At 38.3% G+C, this 22,566-nt stretch overlaps 1 protein-coding gene and 1 pseudogene across 1 annotated transcript in view; both read right to left on the reverse strand.

Annotated features, from left to right (window-relative positions):
• LOC102748592 (putative E3 ubiquitin-protein ligase HERC6) overlaps positions 1-22,566 on the reverse strand; it is a 580,669-nt gene that overhangs the window by 546,574 nt on the left and 11,529 nt on the right. The window lies entirely within an intron of this gene.
• Positions 18,783-19,611, reverse strand: LOC102730381 (large ribosomal subunit protein uL30 pseudogene; annotated as a pseudogene).

Raw genomic sequence — 22,566 nt, forward strand, 5'->3', positions numbered from 1 at the left:
TCATGGAACACTACATCAAAAACTAATGATGTACTATATGCTGACTAACATAACATAATAATAATAAAAAAAAAGATCGGAGCTCAGCTAGAAGTCTGAGCTTTGCCTGGTTTGGCTATATGGTCTTTACTAAAGGTGCACTGATGCTCTATATGGGACTACCTAACATCAAGGAGAGATCCTTTGAAAGGAAAGTGGAGTGGATAAATTTTATGTAATTGTGCCTTGATTTTTTAGTCATTTATTTTTTTAAAGAAACTCTTATATCTTAACAATCTCAAACTTGCAGACAGTTATGAAATGGTGCAAGAAAGACTGTTATACGCTGAACCATTTGAGAATAAGTTTCCAAAATGCCCCATCACTCTTGAATACTTTAATGTGTAATTCCCACCAACAAGATTACTTTCCTATATAACTACAAAATACCATCAATATTAGGAAATTATCATTGATATATGACAATGTCAAATCTCCAGAGTCCATTACAATTTTCCAGTTGTCCCAATAATGTCTGTATAAAATGAAAGTATCCAGGCCAAAGTCCCATGTTACATTTAGTTATCGCATCTCTGTAGACACCTTCAATTTGGAACAGATCTTTATAGTTTTTCCTTGATTTTCATTACCTTGATACTTTTAAAGGTGACAGAGCAAGTTACTAACCTATTATAGAATGTACTTCAAGGTGACTTTCTCTAATGTTCCTTCAGGATTAGAGTAAGATCATAGAAGTGATGTTGTGTTCTCATTGTCAGTCAGGTAGCATATAGTTTTTTGTTTGTTTGTTTGTTTTTTTTAAGATTTTATTTATTTTTATTTGAGAGAGAGAGAATGAGAGAGAGGGAGTACATGAGAGGGGGGAGGGTCAGAGGGAGAAGCAGACTCCCTGCCGAGCAGGGAGCCCAATGCGGGACTCGATCCAGGGACTCCAGGATCATGACCTGAGCCGAAGGCAGTCGCCCAACCGACTGAGCCACCCAGGCGCCCCTGGGTAGCATATAGTTTTGATTTATCTCTGTTGTATGAAACTCCAACAAAACTGGTGTGGGTTTTTTTTTTAGTATTTTTTTTTTAATATTTATTTATTTGACAGAGAGAGAGAGAGCGCACAAGCAGGGGAATTGGCAGGCAGAGGGAGAAGCAGGCTTCCCGCCGAGCAGGGAGCCCGATGCAGGGCTCCATCTCAGGATCCTCAGATCACGACCTGATCCGAAGGCAGCTGCTTAACTGACTGAGCCACCCAGGCACCCCTTTTTTAGTATTTTTTAACTGAAGTATAGTTGACACACAGTGATACTCAGTTTCAGGTATGCAATAGAGTGAAATCACTAATCTGTACATTATGCCATGCTCACCAGAAGTATAGCTACCATCCATCACCATACAATGCTATTACAGTACTTTTGACTATATTCTCTATGCTGTACCTTTTATCCTAGTGACTAATTCATTCTATAGTTGGAAGCCTGTATCTCCCACCCTCCTTCATCCATTTTGCCCATCTCCCTGCCCCCCCTGCTCTCTGGCAGCCATCAGTTTGTTCTTTCTATTTATGGGTCTGTTTCTGCTTTTTATTTGTTTTGTTTTTTAGATTCCACATGTAAGTGAAATCATATGGTATTTGTCTTTCTCAGTTTGACTTATTCCACTTAGCATAATACCCTCTAGGTCCACCTATGTTGTTGCAAATGGTAAGGTGTCATTCCTTTTCATGGCTAAGTCATAGTCCATTGCATACATATATATTACAGTTTCTTTATCCATTCACCCATCAGTAGACCCCTGCATTGCTTCCATATCTTGGCTATTATAAATAATGCTGCAGTACACATAGGGGTGCATGTATCTTTCCAAGTTACTGTTTTTATTTTCTTTGGGTAAATACCTAGTAGTGGAATTACTGGATCATATGGTAATTCTATTTTTAATATTTTGAGGAACCTCTGTACTGTTTTCCACAGTGGCTGCACCAGTTTACATTTCTACCAACAGTGCATGAGAGTTCCTTTTTCTCCACATCCTTACCAACACTTGTTATTTCTTATCTTTTGATACAAGCCATGCTGATTTCTCATTGTGGCTTTGATTTACATTTTCCTGATGATGTGTGATGTTGAGCATATTTTCATATGTCTATTAGCCATCTGTATATATTCTTTGGAAAAATGTCGATTTAGGTCCTTTAATTTTGGGGTGTGGTTTTTTTTTGGTGTTGAGTTGCATGAATTCGTGAAGATTTTTTATTTATTTATTTTTGCGAGAGAGAGAGAGAACGTGAGTTGGGGGGAGGGACAGAGGGAGAAGCAGGGAGCCCGATGTGGGACTTGATCCCAGGATCCCAGGATCATGACCTGAGCTGAAGGCAGATGCTTAACCGACTGAGCCACCCAGGCTCCCATGAATTCTTTATATATTTTGGATATTAACTCCCATCAGATATATCACTTGCAAATATCTTCTCCCATTCAGTATATTGCCTTTTTATTTTGTTGATGGTTTCCTTCGTTGTACAAAACTTTTTATTTTGATGTAGCCCCAGTAGTTTATTTTTGCTTTTGTTTCTCTTGCCTTAGGAAACATATCTAGAAAAAGGTTGCATTGGCCGACGTCAAAGAAATCACTGCCTATGTTTTCTAGGAATTTTATTGTTTTAGATCTCACATTTAGGTCTTTCCTCCATTTTGAGTTTATTTTTACATGGCATTAGAATGTGGTCCAGTTTCATTCTTTTGCATGTATCTGTCCAGTTTTACCAGCACCATTTGTTGAAGAGACGGTCTTTTCCCCATTGTATATTCTTGCCTCCTTTGTCATAGATTAATTGACCATATAAGTGTGGGTTTATTTCTGGGCTCTCCATTCTGCTCTGTTGATCTGTGTGTCTGTTTTCGTGCCAGTACCACATTGTTTTGATTTACTACAGCTTTGTTGAGTATATTTTGAAATCTGGGACTGTGATACCTCCAGGTTTGTTCTTTCTCAGGATGCTTTAGCTATTCGGGGTCTTTCATGGATCCATACAAATTTTAGGATTACTTGTTCTAGTTCTGTGAAAAATGTTGGTATTTTGATAGGGATTCCATTAAATCTGTAGATTGCTTTGGGTAGTATGGACATTTTTTTTAAGATTTATTTATGGCGCCTGGGTGGCTCAGTTGGTTAAGCGACTGCCTTCGGCTCAGGTCATGATCCTGGAGTCCCGGGATCGAGTCCCGCATCGGGCTCGCTGTTCAATGGGGAGTCTGCTCCTCCCTCTCCCACTCCCCTCTCTTGTGCTCTCTCTCTCTCTCAAATAAATAAATAAAAATTTAAAAAAAAAAGATTTATTTATTTGAGGGGGGACAGAGGGAGAGAATGTCAAGCAGACTCCCCACTGAGCATGGAGCCCAATGCAGGACTCGATCCCATGACCCATGAGATCATGACCTGAGCTGAAACCAAGAGTCGGATACTTAACCAACCAAGATACCCAGGTGCCCCGGGTAGTATGGACATTTTAACAATATTCAGTCTTCCAGTCCATGAGCATGGAATATCTTTTCATTTGTTTGTGTTGTCTTCAATTTCTTTCATCAATGTTTTTATAGTTTTCAGAGTACCAGTCTTTCACCTCCTTGGTTAAGTTTATTTCTAGGAATTTTATACTTTTTGGTACAGTTGTGGAACTGTTTTCTTAATTTCTCTTTCTGCTACTTCATTAGAAATGTATAGAAATGCAACAGATTTCTATATTTTAATTTTGTATCCTGCAACTTTACTCAAATCAGTTATTATAATATTATAATTTTTTTGTGGTGTCCTGAGGGTTTTCTCTGTCCTATATCAAGTCATCTGTAAATAGTGACAGTTTAACTTCTTCTTTTTTTTTTTTTAATCAATTTGGATATGTTTTGCTTTTTTTATCTTCTTTGGGTAATAAGTTATTAGCATTCTGTGACAGACACTATCTGCTTATAACCCATCAACTATTCCACTTCCTGTACAAGCCAAAGGCAATGCAGCTCTCTCTCTGAGGATCTTTTGGGCTACAGGAGCGTGGTGCCACCCTTACTCAGGGCAAGTTGTAATACTTGTTCCAGAGGGCAATCCTCAGTCAGTGAAGGATGAAAACTCATTGGTCACAGCCTCTGCCAGCTTCCTTGCTCCACAGGTTGGATAACTCTAAGCATGTTCCACACTGTCTCCCAGAGTTTTTCAACGGAACTGAGCCTAGTTACCTGTCTCAGTACATTGCTGGGTAACATACCCTTTATTATTGACTCCTTTCTTTTCTTGTTTGAATTTCCCACCCTTCTACCTCAACTTCCTGGGATCACCTCCCAAAAAGCTACATTCACTCAAATCCTTTTCTCAAGATCTGCTTCTAGGGTGCTCATCCTAAGACATGTGATGAGCATATTATGCTAAGCGAAATAAGTCAGTCAGAGAAAGAGAAATGATTTCACTCATATGTGGAATTTAAGAAACAAACAGATGAATATATGGGAAGGAAAAAAAGGGAGGGGGGGAACAAACCGTAAGAGACTCTTAACTATAGGGAACAAACTGAGGATTGCTGGAGGGGAAGTGGTTGGGCGATGCGCTAAGTGGGTGACGGGCATTAAGGAGGGCACTTGTTGTGACGAGCACTGAGTATTATATGTAAGTAATAAATCACAATTCTGCTCCTGAAACCAACATCACACTATATGTTAACTAGAATTTAAATAAAAATTTTGAAACAAACAAGACACATGTCATTCCTACACTACGAAAACTTTGAAGAGGGGTGCCTGGGTGACTCAGTCATTAAGCGTCTGCCTTCGGTTCAGGTCCTGATCCCAGGATACTGGGATCGAGCCCCGCATCAGGCTCCCTGCTCGGCGGGAAGACTGCTTCTCCCTCTCCCACTCCCCCTGCTTGTGTCCCTCTCTCGCTGTGTCTCTCTCTGTCAAATAAATAAAATCTTAAAAAAAAAAAAAAACTTTGAAGAGATTTTGCTGTGTTTGCATCAAATTCATGATCTGATGATTTGGTTATTATTTAGTTATTCTTTCAAAACTTTGTTTTCTCTATATGAATGAAGGAGTACCTCCCCATAGTATCAGTTTCCCCACCAAAGTGTAGAGTCCAAACAGATGGACAGGATAAATCCGTTCTGTTAAAATGCTCTCTGACATCAGGCCAACCTTGTGTTTGCAAAACATTGTTAAAATAAGGTGTTCACATGCCATCTAGTCAGTCAACTCATTAAAGTTAGAATGCTGTGCAATTATTTTCTTATTCTTTTGTGTTTCCATGTTATGTTATAGTGAGTCCCTGAGTCTGACCAAAGCATCTGTTTCCCGTCCTCCACAGTGTGCTTCTACCGGGAATTACCATTTTTACTTCATAAAAGTAAATGCATACAGCGTGTGGCATTTTTTTTTTGAAGAGAGGGCTGAAAATAATAATAATATACTTGTTCTTGCTATTCTTAAACCCCCCTCAAAACCACTCAGTACAAACAACTTCTAGACCAACTCCGTCTGGGAAGAGCAGATTTAGAAAGAAGGGAGACACTATATAGACAGTACCACATACAAGAAAGAAAATATAATGTCTCGGCCTGATACATTGTGGGATGCTGCAGGATGTTGACTCACTTTGCAACTATAGTCCTTCCTGAGCATAGAAAAAACTAGTCTTATGCAATGAGTTCAGCTCAAACAAGTCTCTCCTGACCCGCATTGCTACAGGAGTAGTCGTCACCAGTGTTAATATCTGTGTCAGACACCCTTGTGTAATTGTTTTTCCAAAAGAGCAGACCAAACAGTTTCTCAAGCAGAGAAAACTGTACACGCAGTACTTTTCTGTACAAGTAACAAGGATAGTCGGACAAATGAAAATAAGCACAAAATATTGATGACATTCAAAAAATAAACACATAGTTCCTCCCTAAAAAAGAATATATTTGCAAATAGCACAACCTGCTTGCTAACTTTTGCTGGCAAATGGGGTAGATCCAAACAGTCCATCAGCCTCTCCCGAGGGAACTTTGAGTTTTCATGAAGTTCCATAGTTATAAATAAATGTTCCAAGCATCTCTATAATTACTTCTAGCTTGTAAAGTATTATCTGGGCGGAAATTCATTTTACCTAAAGCACATTCTTTAACTGACTGGTAGTAAGGAATTTCGTCCAAGAAAGGCACATTTTAATTTAGGTAGGAAAAATTATAAACATGCCACCCCCTTCTACAGGGTGGGGAGCATTTCCCTGAGTTCCACCTCTTCATTAGAGCCAGCAGAGGTTGACACATAGGACCACAAATCAAGTAAGTGCCCTCTACACCATTCACGTCTCCACAGAGTCTGCAATTAAAGGACCCTTTCCACTCAAACAAAAGTGCCTTCCCCAAAGAAATGAGTTTGAAGAAACTAATACCCAAATCTTTTCCTCAGCTTCTCATTCTTGGCTTTGGGAATACATCCGTAGTTCCAATGAGGGAATCCTGGGAGGAAATAGAAGAGGATTTTTTGTTTGTTTTCATGGTCTGAATAGCCTGGATGCTTCTACATTCATTCATACCAGGAATTCAGAGGGTGAATCGTTGGTTTTCCTGGGACTTTCTGGTTATAGCTAAACTGCCAGTTCTGATGATTTGGCTTTGTGAAAATATCCTCTCCCACAGATATCCTTTTTCCGTAACATTAAAAGCGAGTGTGTAAAATGACTGAATCACTTTTTTAATCTTTTTTTAAAGAAAGGAAAAATGACTTTTTAAGCAAAGGTTTTCTAGGTATTTGATAAAATTTCAGGAAAATATTTCTGTAAGCACAAATTTTTAAAATCTATCGTGGAAAAAAAATGAGGTTAATAAATATTAAAGCCACATTTTGTACGGAGGTCATCTATACCTTCTCTTATAATAAATATTTTTGAAGATGAAGTTAAGATCTGTAGAATTATCTTTAGACCAGTACTGATTCAGAGGAAAGGACTATTTTCCTAAATATCATGCCATCTAATTAGACTATACTTTGCAATTCGGAAAAAATAATTCTAATTCAAATAAACAAGCAATTTGATAAATAGAAAAATATATAACAGAACCATTATATACAATTTGCTTATTTGCCACTTGGCTATTTATTAGATACTCTTTTTGTCCATGTTTATGCTGAGTTTTAGGAAATATGAAAGAATACAAAAACCTCAATGAACTTTCTGTGCAATTGGGGAAGGGATGCAAAGCATATTTCTGATTCTCTCACTTCAGAAGTTTCTTATGACATCATTACATTCTCCCACAGTTTTAAGGGCCTCCACCATGTACTTTACCCCCACATCTCTCCTCGACACACTCTGAAGTCCAGTCAAGACACAGCTTCTTGTTACTCCTTGACAGTGCCTCACCAAGCTCAGTGTCTCAGGCAGTGCCTTCCAGTTAGAATACCCTTTCTGTCAGTACCTTCTACCAGAATCTTCTACCTCGGTTCAATGGAATCATCTCTCCTCACTTCCTTCTAGATAGAAGTAATTCTTCCCTTGTCTGAATTGTTTTAGCTCTATTTCTCACAGTGCTTTTTTTATTCAACACAGTACTATAGGTATTTGTGTACATTTATTTGCCCTACTAAAATTACCTTCAGTCGTTTCAGATAGGTTATCTTTGTATCTCCATATACATTGCCTAACTCAGTGTCTAATTCATAATATGTATTCAAGCATATAGTAGTTGAATAAATGAGTGAATGAGTGAGTACTTGAAACAATTAGGGAATAATTAAGAATAATAATTGTGTGGCAATGGATGCAGGGTAATGGGAGAGTAAAAGGAATTTGGAATAGGGAATAAAATAGTTTGAACGTGAGCTGGAATAGTCTAAGAAGGCTAAATGGAGGATTTAAACTTGATTTGCCCCTTTAGGGATGATCATGTCAAACAGTGGAGCCAGAGTTGCTAAAAACAACCAAGAGTAGGATTCTGGCTGACAGATTAGAAGAGGAGAAGGAATGAATCAAAAGGGAAGTTTGTAAGAGGAAAGTTTCAGGAAAGTTCCAGGCTGAGCAGGAAATAGACAGACTACAAGATATGACCTTTTTAGCTGGAACCCTAGAAATTAAGCTCTGCTTCCAGGACGCGGATTTGTTTATTTGCCACTTGGCTATTTCTGTAAACATGCTAAAAAGTAATATGTTAAAAATAACATGTTCAGGGGCAAAAGATTGGGTTTTGAGTTAGGAAGGGCTGGGTTTCATTTCAGTTTCACTGTCTGTTGTTTTTGTTGGGCATGGGATTCTCTAATGCTCCATTTTCTTATCAGTAAAATGGGAGTTATAATTCTTACCCAATTTGGTTGCAGTGGGGGTTAAAGAAGATAATATTTGCAAAGTGCTCGACACATAGAGCTCAGTAAATGGCAACTATCATTTTGCTCTGGCCTCAAATTTGAATACAGATCTTCCCTGATTTACAATGGGATTATATCCTGATAAACCCATCATAAATCGAAAATATCTTCACACTGATGATAATACTGTGCATTTCTGTCCTATGTTTGCTAGCTGGAATTTCCCCTCAGATAAAGCACATCTAAAGCAGAGATGCCCCATCATGACTTTATGGGCCATATTTATTCTATGAAAAAGGCACCAATTCTTGCCTCAAATAGTGTGAACTCTATCTTTTCTGGAAATGTTAATTTTTCTGGCCTATTATTGTGCTTCAATACCTGTTTTCTCACATCAGTTGGAAAACAGATATGCCTATACCCACCTATTTGCGCACCCAAACACATGCAGCAAATACTTCTCCTGATGTTTTCATTAAGCAATCTATTTTCATTGACCCCAGGCAGCTCTATACAGGCCTTTATTCTGTTCATCTGGGATTGAACTCTGTGTACCTTTTAGTCTGAACTCTCAGGACAATGCCCATTTGTTGTTTGGCTGGCACAGTTTCACGTATTTTGGAGGGGCATATATATCTATGGTGCTGGTCAAAGAGTTATAATAAAGGGTTTGATTTGGTCTTATGTTTGGTTAGAAAGTTGTTATCTAAAGTCAGCTGACAAGCATAATAGATCCAAACAGCTTAAGAACCTTTCTTTTTATAATGGATTTCTTAGCAAATATCTTAGGAGATATTATGAATATTATGGTCATGCAAACTGTCCAGTGTGTGAGACAAATTTTAAATTTAGTAAAGCAAAGGATGGAATTTTCTTTGTCTAGTACAGTATTTGACTCATAGAAAAAGTCACATGACTTCATAGAATTCCTTTTACATAAATGATAATGGCCTAGAGCATTATTTTATTATATAAAAAATCTAATTTGGTGTTAAGAGCATATATTTACTAAAGACTATACAACTCTTCTTCAACTTTCGATATAAACCCACTGCAAGTTGAAAATATGGTAGGTCAGTGGCACCTGGGTGGCACAGTTAAGCGTCAGACTCTTGGTTTCAGCTCAGGTCATGATCTCAGGGTTGTGAGATTGAGCGCCACATGGGGCTCTGTGCTCAGCAGGGAGTTTAAGATTCTCTGATTCTCTCCCCCCCACCCTCTTCTTCTTCACCCTGCTTGTTTTCTTTCTCTCTCTCATGAATAAATAAATCTTTAAAAAAAAAAGAAAATACAGTAGGTCAAAGATGCATAATCATAGCGCTGCTTAGCCTACCTTAAACATCTCAGAATATTTACATTCGCCTGCAGTTGGGCAAAGCCTGTTTTATAATAAAGTGTTGAATATCTCATTTAATGTATTGAATACTATACTGAAAATGAAAAACGGAATGGTTGTATGGGTACAGAATGGCTAAAAGCATATCAGTGTTTACCCTCGTGATCACGTGGCTGACTGGGTCTGTGACTTACTACCGCTGCTCAGCCTCACAAGAGTATTGTACCACATATCGCTAGTCCAGGAAAAGATCAAAATTCAAAATTTGAAGTATGGTTTCTAGTGAATGCATATCACTTTTGCATTGTCATAAAGTCAACAAATCCTAAGATGAACCATCTTAAGTCTGGGACCATCTGTCTTGTTAGGTATGTTTGTCCCTAGGCCTGTTTGTGGCCAGAGGGTCTGAGACTTGAAGCCTGTTCCTAATTGCTTCAGAAGGACTTTTTCTGGAATTGAGATGGAGATCTTAATAGAAGTGATGAGGCTTATGATGAGAACTTATAGCCTCTAATATTTATTGCGTGTGTATTATGTGCTAGGAACCGTGCTAATTGCCTCATAAGAATTGCTGCATTTAGTCCTAACAAAAATGCATATAGTAAATAAAACAGCTGGAACTGATATTTGGGGTTTTTAGCAGGAATATTCTTGAAACAAAATGTGTCTGGATCTCAGGAGTTCCAGTCACTGGGAATCAGAAGTCAGGGCAGCGTGGCCAGGGGCAGCAAAAAGGTATGCAGATGCTCAGGCTTGTCCTGACAATGGAATCCAGGACAGAGTAGTTAAAAGGTATGATAGTTTCAGATCTAATCGAGGCAAGCCTGTATTCTAGGGACCCCAGCCTGGCAATATAGTCCAGGGTAAGGGGAATTTCAGGCAGTGGGCACTACTTAAAGCCAGACAGGTGATGGCACTGTGATTCTTAGAAAAACCCTTTTTGGTAGCAGGAAAACACAGGAAGCAAGATACAGCTTCCCTGGGGAAGGAGTGTGGCAAGAACTGGGCAGGTTATACAGGTCCCATCTCATGAATTACGGCGAGAATGGCAACATTTTCTTCTCTTGTACAATCTCTGAAAGGGCAAATGCTTAATTTGTGCTTAAGACCAGATCTAGGCTTATCAATAAAGAATATTGTAATCAGTTAGTGATGTCTCTCCTGAGCACTAAGGGAAGAAGTGGCAGCCAGACTGGTTGTGATTCTTGGGTTTAATGGAAGAACCAGGGCAGACTTGAAGAAAAAAGAAGAGGAGCTGTTACATAAAGGGACTATGCACGACTTTTAGGAGAGTGTGATTTGGGGCCTATCAGTTCTGCTCAGAACTACACAGAGAGGAGTATACCTATGGTAATTATACATACCTCCTTCCCCCAGTCTGTTGCCATCTTAGGAACTGACTGTAGCATTCTAACACCTGTACTGCCTATGTCTCCCCAGAGTAAAGACTTAAAGTTAGGTGCCCCATGTTGACAATTTGCGGTCTGTAAAGATCCATGACCTTCTCAGAAAAACTTCAGTATGCATTCTCAGGAGATAATTATATAGAAAAATAAGTATTGATGGACAAGGAGAAATTAAACACATATTACATTTTTTATTATTTTCATAAAATTTGGTGCTGTTGTTAGGAAATACATCAAAGAAACAAATGTATTTTGCTTAGAGTCCTCTTTGAGAACTGTATTTAAATTTCAATGTATTTTATATTTATTTATTTAAATAAGAAAGGGCACAGATGCCAGCAGAAGGAAGGAAACATCTTAAAATATTTCAATATATATTATAGCTAATTGTTCTTTTTTTAAGTGAGGAACAGGGAGGTAGATATTTGAACATTTTTCCTTCGTGAAACCACATTCCTGTGGCATTACTCAAGTTAAATCTTTCAGTCATTGAAAGTGGAAAGAGAAAATGACTATATTAAAACCAAATAGAAAATGAATCTGGATCTTTTATTATATTTTTCTAGGTCTGTAACTTCCCAACCTGTTCTGTTTGTGAAAATATAAAAATAGAACTCTCCACAAGAAGAAATAGCTGTCAGTCTTACAAGCCCTGTTTTTTAAAGTAGGCTTTATTTTGAGGGACTGAGAGCAAGGTGACTATATGTAGAAATGCTTATTTGAAAACCCCTGTTCTATTTGTGTGGTAGCCTCTCAGTTTATGTCTTACTTGAGGAGGGAGAAAGAGGGCCACATATGAAATAGACTTTTACTTTTTCAATTTTTTTTATTTGAGTATAGTTAACATACAATGTTATTATATTAGTTTCAGGTGTATAACATAGTGATTCAACATCTCTGTACATCATCATGCTGTGCTCAACACAAGTATGGCTACGCTCTGTCGTCATACAATGCTGTTACAATATCATTGATTATATTCCATGTGCTGTACCTTTTATTTCTATGACTCATTCATTCCATGACTGGATGCCTTTATCTCCCACTCTCATTTACCCATTTTGCCTATCTGCCCTCTGGTGTCCATCAGTTTGTTCTCTGTATTTATGGGTCTGATTCTGTTTTTTGTTTGTTCATTCATTTGTTTATTAGATTTCACATATGAGTGAAAATATACAGTATTTTTCTTTCTCACTGACTTATTTCACTTGGCATAATACCCTCTAGGTCCACCATGTTGTCACAAATGACAAGATCTCATCCTTTTTATGGCTGCATAATATTCCACTGTATACATACATATATATGCCATCTTCTTTATCCATACGTCTATCAGTGGACACTCTGGTTGCTTCCATATCTTGGCTATTGTAAATAATGCTGCAATAAACATGGGGGTGCATGTATTTTTCAAATCAGTGTTTCATTTTCTTTGTATAAATACCCAGTGGTAGAATTATTGAATCATATGGTATTTTAAATCTTTTGGGGAACATCCATACTTTTTCCAAGGTGGCTGTACCAATTTACATTCCCACCAACAGTACACAGGAGTTTCTTTTTCTCCACATCCTTGCCAACACTTGTTACTTCTTGTCTTTTTGATTCTAGCCATTCTGACAGGTGTGAGGTGGTAATCTCATTGTGGTTTTGATTTGCACTGCCCTGATGATTAGTGAATTTGAGCATCTTTTCATGTGTCTGTTGGCCATCTGTATGTCTTCTTGGAAAAATGTCTATGCAAGTCCTCTGTCCATTTTTTAATTGGATTGTTTCTGGTTTTGGTGTTGAGTTGTATAAGTTCCTTATATATTTTGGATATTAACTCCTTATCAGATATATAATTTGCAAATATGTTCTCCCATTCAATAGGTTGCCTTTTTGTTTTGTTGATGGCTTCTTTGGCTGAGCAAAAGTTTCTTATTTTGATGTGATTGCAGTGATTTAAATTTGCTTTTGTTTCCCTTGCCTTAGGAGACATATCTAGAAAAATGCTGCTATGGCTGATGTCAAAGAAATTACTGCCTATGTTTTCTTCTAGGAGTTTTATAGTTTCAGGTCTCACATTTAGGTCCTCAATTTGCTTTGAGTTTATTTTTGTGCATGGTGTTAGAAAGTGGTCCAGTTTTTATCCTTTTGCCTGTAGCTCTCTAGTTTTCCCAGCACCATTTATTAAAAAGTCAATCTTTTCCCCTTTGTATATTCTTGCCTCCTTTGTCATAGATTAATTGACCACATAATCATGGGTTTTCTTTCTGGGCTTTCTAGTCTGTTCCATTGATCTGTTGTGCCAGTACCATAGTGTTTTGATTACTACAGCTTTGTAGTATATCCTGAAATACGGAGTTGTGATGCCTCCAGCTATGTTTTTTCTTAGGATTGCTTGGCTATCTGAGGTCTTTTGTAGTTCCATACATAAAATAAATTTAAAACATACTTTTTTGAAAAAAAATTATGTCATAAAAGAAAGCAGTATAGTTATATAGATTATATAGATTTCCTAATTGTGTCTTTTCATTTAACAACTTTAAGTTTTAAACTGCTGAATTATTTAACATAACAGAATTCTGTCAACATGCAAAAAGCAACAAGCATGATGTATTATTTACAAAGTGAACTTACAAATAGAGGGTAACAAAGATGTAAAAACAAAATATTTCTTGTCCTCATCTTTTGTGCATGCAAGTACATGTATTCACAGAGTTCATTTTTCCCCCTTGTATTCATTTTCTCATTCATTTTATTTTATTTTTTTAAAGATTTTATTTATTTATTTGACAGAGAGAGACACAGCGAGAGAGGGAACACAAGCAGGGGGAGTGGGAGAAGGAGAAGCAGGCTCCCCGCTGAGCAGGGACCCCAAGGCGGGGCTTGATCTCAGTACCCCAAGATCATGACCCAAGCCCAAGGCGGACGCTTAATGACTGATCCACCCAGCGCCCCTTCACATTCATTTTAAAAGCATTTTTAGTGATTGGAATTGTGGCCCCCACAAAAGATATATCCACCCAGAACCTATGAATGTGGCCTTATTTGGGAAAAGGTCTTTACTGATCATCTTGGGTTATCTGAGTTGCCCCTAAATCCAATGACAGGTGTCCTTTTAAGGCACAGAAGAGAAGACAGAGAAAGAAGAGGAGAAGGCTATATGAACAAGGAAGCAGAGATTGGAGTTACTCAAACACAAGCCAAGGAACTCCAGGAGCCACCAGAAGCTGAAAGAGGCAAACAAGGATTCTCTACTAGAGCCTTCAGAAGGAATGGCTTGATTGTAGGCTTCTGGCCTTTAGAACTGTGAAAAATAATTTCCGTTGTTGTACCCAGTTTGTGGTAACTTGTTAGGGCAGCCCTAGGAATCTAACACAGCGTCTTTGAGCACCTTTCATGTGCAAAGGGTATTGTTAGGCAAGTATAATCTGTGAACAAGATATCATCTTGTCCTGGAGAGAATCACATCTGGTGCATGAAACAGACATTTAACAATGTGTATTCTTTTTTTCTCTCTGAAAAAATTGTTTTAATTGAAGTATAGTTGACATACAATGCCCTATTTGTCTCATAGTGATTTGATATTCCTACCTTATGAAGTGATTCCCTACAGTAATTCTAGCTACCATCTATCACCATACAAAGTTATTACAGTCTTATTGACTATATTCCCCATGTTGTACATTACATCCCCATGACTTACTTATTTTATAACTAGAAGTTTGTATCTCTTAATCCCCTTCATGTATTTTGCCTGACCCCCAAGCCCCTCCTCACTCTGGTAACCAACAGTTTGCTTCCTGTATCTATGAGTCTGTTTCTGTTTTTGGTTTCCACATATAAGTGAAATAATACAGTATTTGTCTGTCTCTGTCTGACTTATTTCACTTTGCATAATACCCTTGAGGTCTTACCCATATTGTTGCAAAAGGCAAGATTCCATTCTTCTTTATGGCTGGGTAGGTTTCCATTGTATATATGTACCACATCTTCTTTATTCATTCATCTATCCATGGACACTTAGGTTGCTTCCATATCTTGGCTATTGTAAATAAAGCTGTAGTAAACATAAGGCTGCATATATCTCTTTGAAGTGGTGGGGTTTTTTTTCCTTTGGATAAATACCCAGAGAAAATGCTGGATTGAAGACAGAGCTCACAGGACTTGAGCACTCAGTTATGTGCAGGGCAGATTGTTTAGGAATAGAATAGCCATAGCATGGTTTTTAGGTTTGCTCTCGAGTTACAATTCTGGGTTCAACTTCTGGCTCAATCAATCATCGGACACAGATTCTTAGACAAGTCTTTGTTATACTCTAAGTTTTATTTTCTTACTTTCTAAAATGGAGTTAATAGGAATACCCATACTTAATTGATTTATTTGCAAAATTAAGTGAGAAAATGTACATAAAGCATGTCGTATAAGTCCTGGCATAAGAAACTGCTCAATATATATTTTTGTGATGGAGGATATTGTCCAGTCACCAAATAACTGTGTTGGAGAACATTTAGTCATTTATTGAGCAGAAAATGAACTGAATTTTGAAAATCCCAACTTCTGGCTCTACCTATAATTGACCCAGGGAAATGGAGCCTGAACAGAGAACAGCCATATGAAATAATTGGCCATATGAAACAGAGTGTGAAGTTTAGGACTACTGAAGCAGCTGGAATTTGCATATCAGGGTACCAGAAATAAGAAAGCTTAGCAGAAGGGAAGCCCCAGAAATCTACATAGGTGTCCTCTTGAGTCTTTGACTTAGTACCTGTGCATGCATTTGGTCAAACTCAGAGAAGCCTAGTAAGGAGTAGTTACTTCAGGAATGTGAGCTGAGGGTAAGTACCAGAGAATACATAGTGCTGGGAGACAGTCCACTTCTGCAACAACCAGAAAAGTCATGATTTAGGAGGAGAATTATTCCAGCCCTAGCATAAGGGATACTCTGGACCCATTCTAGCAAAGTTTAAAACCAAGCCTCAGGAGAAACATGTGGAGCTATCAGTAAATTAATTCTCTATCAGAATAAAGCCCAAAATTCTTTATAGGAAGACAAATTCAGAATCTAAACAATAGCACTCCATTGTCCATCATAAAAATTTAAAAATTAGGGGCACCTGGGTGGCTCAGTTGGTTAAGCAACTGCCTTCAGCTTAGGTCATGATCCTGGAGTCCCAGGATTGAGTCCGCATCTGGCTTCTTGCTCAGCAGGGAGTCTCCTTCTCCCTCTGACCCTCACCCATCTCATGCTCTCTCTCTCTCAAATAAATAAAATCTTTAAAAAATGTAAAAATTACTAGTCATCTGAAAAATCAGAAAATCTGACCAAAATAAGCGGGGGGAAACAACAGAAAAAGACTCAAGAGATGACAGACGTGTTGGAATTAGTAGACAAAGACTTCAGGCAGCTATTATAAATATGGTCAAAAATCTAAGAATAAAGATGAATAAATGAGTGAACAGGTGGAGGAAACTCAGCAAATAAAAGGAAACGAGAGAGGAAAGCAAATGAAAGTTGCAGAACTAAAAAATGTCTGGAATTTTTTAAATTAGTAGAATTGAGCCTTAAAAGCTGTTTGTATACTGCAAAAGAAAAGTTCTGTAAGACAGGTAAATAGAAAACAGTGAAAGAAAAAAAGACTGGCAAAAAAAAAAAATGATCAGAGCTTCAATGACTGGTTGAGTATTATAAAGTCACATGTCTAACATACATGGAATAAAAATTACAGAAGGAGAAGAGAGATTTTGACAGGAAAATAAATGTTAGAAGAAATAATAGTCAAAGAAGTCTCCAAATTTAATGAAAAATAACCCCCAGAGAACATTGTCTATTACCCAATAACTAATGTCCCCAAGGATATTTATATTCATCTCCTCAGCCAAGAAGTGAACATTTAAAAATTTGGCTTTGAAAATCCCAACTTCTAATTCTGGCCATGATGGAGGAATGAACCACAGCAAGATAAACACAAAGAAAACCACATCTGGGAATATTATAGCACAATTGCTTTAAACCAAATTAAAAATAAAAACCTCAAAACATCCATAAGAAAAAAACATACTATATACAGGAAAGGAACAATAGACTATCCACTGAATTCTCATCAGAAACAATGTAAGCTAGAAAACAATGGAATGACAGGTTTTTTAAATTTTTATAACCTCTTATTTACTTAAATAGAATTCTAAGTGAAAAGCTATTATTTTGCATAAAACCCTTGAACAATTGTGTGAGTGAGGCACACATGCTAGACTGTATTAGCCCCATTTTGCAGGTAAGAATGGAAACATTATTCCTATATTTAGTATAAAACAGATCTGGGATAGAAACCCTGGGCTTTCACACCCACAACTGCTCTTTTCCTATACATCATTTTAAAGTACTTTGATTTCACAGTGTTTTAAATTATTACAGTAAGCTCTAACATCTTTTCCTGGCAAGTTAACTTTTGAGCCAACCAACTTAATTAATCACCTCATAAGCTGGTACATTTTAAGGCATTTAAGGCCACATGAGCCAAAAGTGCAGCAAAGCTGATCTTAAGGGCCCAGGGGACACAATGGTTAAGTATGTTTTCAACTCTTAACCTATGCCTGGCACACCCTCACCAATTACTCAGATAGCAATTGAGGCAACAAAGTGACAGTAGCAGAGGAAGACCCACCTACGAAGGGGGGACACTGATGATAAACACAGGCAGGATCAGGTCCCCTTTTTAGGTCTAATGTCCCCAGGAGCCTTAGTGTTGGTCTAGTACGTCATTACCAGCAGGGTAGAGAGCAGTACTTTTGGAGTCTAGACTATGCAAGGAGAGAGTTCAATTAAGCCTGTCTGGGGCCTAAAAGACCTAAGAGTACTAACTTCATCCATGCCAAGCCAAGAAAATCCCATCTTGAACCCAGCAGAAATAAATGGTGGATATTTCCCTTAGTTAGATGGTTAGGAGAATCAGGAATCTACCACTGTGTTCCTAATAGGAAACACCCAGTTGGCTCCAAGGAAAAAAGCTATCTTGGTAAGCTTTGGTCTTCCACAGACATGGAACCACAGGAGACTAACAAGGTCAGGGCCCAGGTGACCAATCCTGATAGTGTAGGACTTCCTCACATAAGGTACATGGGTCCCTGAGAAGAGTCTGTGAACATACAAACTTCCAAGTAAAAATTTGAGTGTATGCATTTTCCTGGGAAAAGGATTCTTCCCTTTTCGTAGACCCACGAATAGGTTAAAATCCTGAACTAGAGAAAAGAAGTAGTCCAACTGAGGGCTAGGATAAGGAAGCCACCAGATACACTTAAGAGTCAGCCAAGTCTGAGAACTCACAAAGCCATCCCTGAGAAGTTAGAACAATGGACTCATAGCAGAAACAATTGAGCACTGTTTTGTGCTCTTCTTTGTAATTGTATTTCAAGTTCCTTCCAAAACAAGACCCAAGGAGCCCCCCAGGTTCAAGTATATCCCTGGGTTTGTTCCACTGCTGTCTTGTATTCATGCTTGGGTATTCATTCATCAACATTAATCCTCAGTGTAGAAAATGTGACATAGCAGGACTCCCTCTTCCATGGCATGAGTCCTCTGCTGATTTCAGAGGCGGTGGTGGCAGCCAACGCGGAAAACACACGAACTTTTCCTTGGAACAGGAAGTGCCGGTTATATAAAATGAGAAGTGCCTACCAGGAACATCATCATTTTTTTCCTGACCCTTCCCTCTAGTTACTGAAGATGTAACAGAAAATAATCTTCTCTGAAAATACTGGATAACAATTCCAAAAGACAAAATGCATGCTTCCAACACACTGTGCTTTCAGATATTCTGGGTTTAGTTCAGCGGCCAAATGAGCTGATTGGTGCATTCACCTTCATAGCCAGGTAAGCCCACCTCCTTGAGGAAGCCCACTCTATTCTTGGTAGCATGAGAGATGGAAAGGGCATTAAGAACTCAGAGATCACCTGGAAATTCTTCCCTGGAAAGGCAATTTCATAAATGAGGTCTTCCAAGCAAATAACACCATACTTCCCCAGGTGCTCCTAAATCACTATGTCTGTCAAAAGGATGGTTTTATTCTTGATCTTGCCTTGTCCACATTTCAAGATGAGTCCCGAGACAGACTTCAGATTTGGAAATCCTCAGGTCATATAAGATTCCACTATATGGTCTGAGGGGTCACTTTGACAAAAGACACCACTGAAAAATCTTCTTCAGGTGAACCTTGCAATGATCCTCTGCACCATTAAACTCACCCCGTTAATCCTTAGATGCATATAATAAAGACTAAGAAATGTTTATCTGGCACTTCCTAGTCGTGAGGTTTCACTTCTTTCTAGTGGCCTGAGGTGGGCCCTGTCATGTTGTCATAGCGAGGAATTGCTTAGGAACCATTCCAGTTGCTTAAACTTGAGTTATTTTCCTTTCTTTGGCTCCTTCTTATCCAAAAGTGCCTGCTTTGCTTGAGTGGCTTTGAGGGCCTGATAAGCCTTCCAATTTTTCAAGAGACTTTCTGGAACTGAAGACATCTTTTTCCTTTGCTCTTGCTCCACCTTTTCAAAGCTGCAACTACTGCTCATGTGCAGCCCCACCACCTGAGGAAAAGAGAACCACTTTATGTTTACTTGACAAGAGACATTACTTCTAGTTCACAGCTGGCAACCCAGACAGCCAATGCCCAGTTAGCTATTGTGAACAGCTGAGGTCTTGCTAACGCTGACTGCTGCCAAAAGTTGCACAAAGTTCCTTTGCACTATTCCCTGCATTTTAGAGCCATGTCATCTTCAAAATCCCACCCTCTTTATTTACACCATGTTCATTTAATACTGGAGGCTGGGCTATAAACAAAGAAACGCTTCCCACAATACACCTATGACTTCTGGTGTAGAATGGCAGTTTTAAGATGCTAAGAAATAAACTGAATTTAGAATTAAAATTAAGCAAAACTTTTCTTCAAAACTTAAACCCAATAAAATATCTTCAGATGACAGAAGTGATGACTTTCACTACAAGAAATGTTAAATAAACTTATTCAGGTTAAAGGGAAAAACTCAAATATAAATGAATAAAGAACACTAGATATTTTTCTACTTAATTTCTTTAAAAAGCAGTTGACTATTTGAAGTAACAGTAACAATGTGGCATAGAATTTATAATATGTAGAAGACACACAACAGCACAGAGGAGAAGGTAAATGGAAGTATATTTACATATGGTTTTTACATTATATGTGAAATGTTATACTATCAATTGAAGGTATACTATGATAGGTTAAAGATGTATAATGTGACCACCAAAGGAATCACTAAAGAAATAGAACAATGAAATAACAAGCCAAGAGAGGAGATATCATATAATACTGAGAAATACGTAATTTAAAAGGAGACACAAAAAGATGGAAAAAGAAAAAGGATAGATGGGAAAAATGGAAAACCAATAGTATGATATGATAATAGACTTTAAACCTAACCATATCAATAATTATATTAAATGTAAAAGCACAAGACAACCAATTAAAAGGCAGAGAAGATCTACTTATATGTTGTTTTCAAGATACACAGACATAGGTAAGTTAAAAATGAAAGGATAGAAAAATGATATACCATGACACACTAATTATAAGAAGCCTGGAATAACTGTATTAATATCAGACAAAGTATATCATTTGCAATAGCATCAAAAAGAATTAAATACTTGGGAATAAATTTAATCAAGGAGATGAAAGATTTAAACACAAAACTGTAAGAAACTGATGAAAAAATTGAAGAAGACACAAATAAATGGAAAGATATTCTGTGCTTATGGATTAGAAGAATTAATATTAAGTATCAGTACTGCTCAAAGAAACCTAGAGATTCAGTGTAATCCCTATCAAATTCAAATGGAATTTTCACAGAAATAGAACAAATAATTCTAAAATAGTATGGAACCACAAAAGACCCCAATTAGCCAAAGCAATCTTTTTCCGAAAGAACAAAGCTGAAGGCATCATGCTTCCTGAGTTCAAACTATATGACAAAGCTATAGTAATAAAAACAGCATGGTATTAGCATAAAAACAGACACACAAATCAATGAAATAGAATAGAGAGCCCAGGAATAAACCCCCACACACATACACAGTCAACTAATTTTCGACAAAGTTACCAAGAACACACAATGAAGAAAGGATAGTCTCTTCAGTAAATGGTGTTGGGAAAACTGTATATCCACATGGAAAAAAAAAGAAAGAAACTGGACCCCTATCTCACACCACTCACAAAAATGAATTTGGAATCGATTAAAGACTTAAATGTAAGACCTGAAATCACTGGTTTCAAGTCTTACATTTAAGTCTTTAATCCATTCCTTTGGATCTTGTATTCTCTTTATAAATTCCCTATGGGAACATATATATATTCAATATAAAATATATATAATCAGCATGTTATAATATACTATATATATCCAAGATATCTTCATTCATTGTTCTTTTATTTATTCAACGAGTGAATATTTTCGGGAGAAGGAAAGATGGCGGAGGAGTAGGGCACCTATTTCAACTGGTCCCTGGAATTGAGCTGGATATCTACCAGACCACTCTGAGCACCCACGAAACCAGCCTGAGATGTAAGAAGATCTGGATCTCTACAAACAGAGTATCGCAGGCGGTTGGTTTTGAGGTACGAAGCGGGGAGCCCTGATCCCACGGGCAGATATCGGAGGATAAACAGCAGTGGGAGGGAGCCTGTCCGTGGGGATCCTACACCACCAGTGAGCGACAGCCTCGTGCAGTGGGGACGGGGCACATACTCGCTGACCGGTAGCTGCCGGGAAGGGACTTCAGAGCAGACCCTGGGGCGGAAACCCAGAGCGGCGGGGTCGTGCATGCGAACTGGGAGCGGCTGACAGTTTTAGAAGCACAAAGGGCAGAGATGTGCCCCAACCTGGAGGCAGGACTGGAGGCTCTGCGGAGGGGCGCACAACCCAGGCCGCTGCAGTTTATAGCAGCACGGACAGAAACGGAGACAGTGTGGCCTGGAGAGCTCACTGAAAAACAGACTGCAGTCTCTCTGCTCTGAGACAGAGGGTTGGAAACAGTCTCTTCTGCTCTGACTTGCGGAAGAGATGCAGAAAGCCACAAGAGAACAAGAGCCCCAAAAACTGGTTCCCGCTGAGCGGATCCACTGCCACAGGGGGCAGGGCAACTCCACCCAAACAGGGTTGCCTGAGTAACAGCACAGCAGGCCCCTCCCCCAGAAGACAGGCTGGGAAAACAAGAGGCCAGCAACCCTGAGGTCCCAAGAAAACAGGTGCATCTTGCTTGGGTTCTGGTCAATAATTTGGACTCTATACATTTCCTCAACCACCGATCAACAGAATGACTAGGAGGAGGAACCCCGAAAATAGAAAAGAGTCAGAGATTATGACTTATGCTGCAGATTTACAAATGGATGCAGATATAACCAAGATGTCGGAGATGGAATTCAGGCTAGCAATTGTGAAGACAATGGCTAGAATGGAGAAATCAATTAATGGCAACATAGAGTCTCTAAG

This window comes from Leptonychotes weddellii, chromosome 2 (assembly GCF_054177405.1).
Source record: "Leptonychotes weddellii isolate Sample4059 chromosome 2, ASM5417740v2, whole genome shotgun sequence".
NCBI classification, from domain to species: domain Eukaryota; kingdom Metazoa; phylum Chordata; class Mammalia; order Carnivora; family Phocidae; genus Leptonychotes; species Leptonychotes weddellii.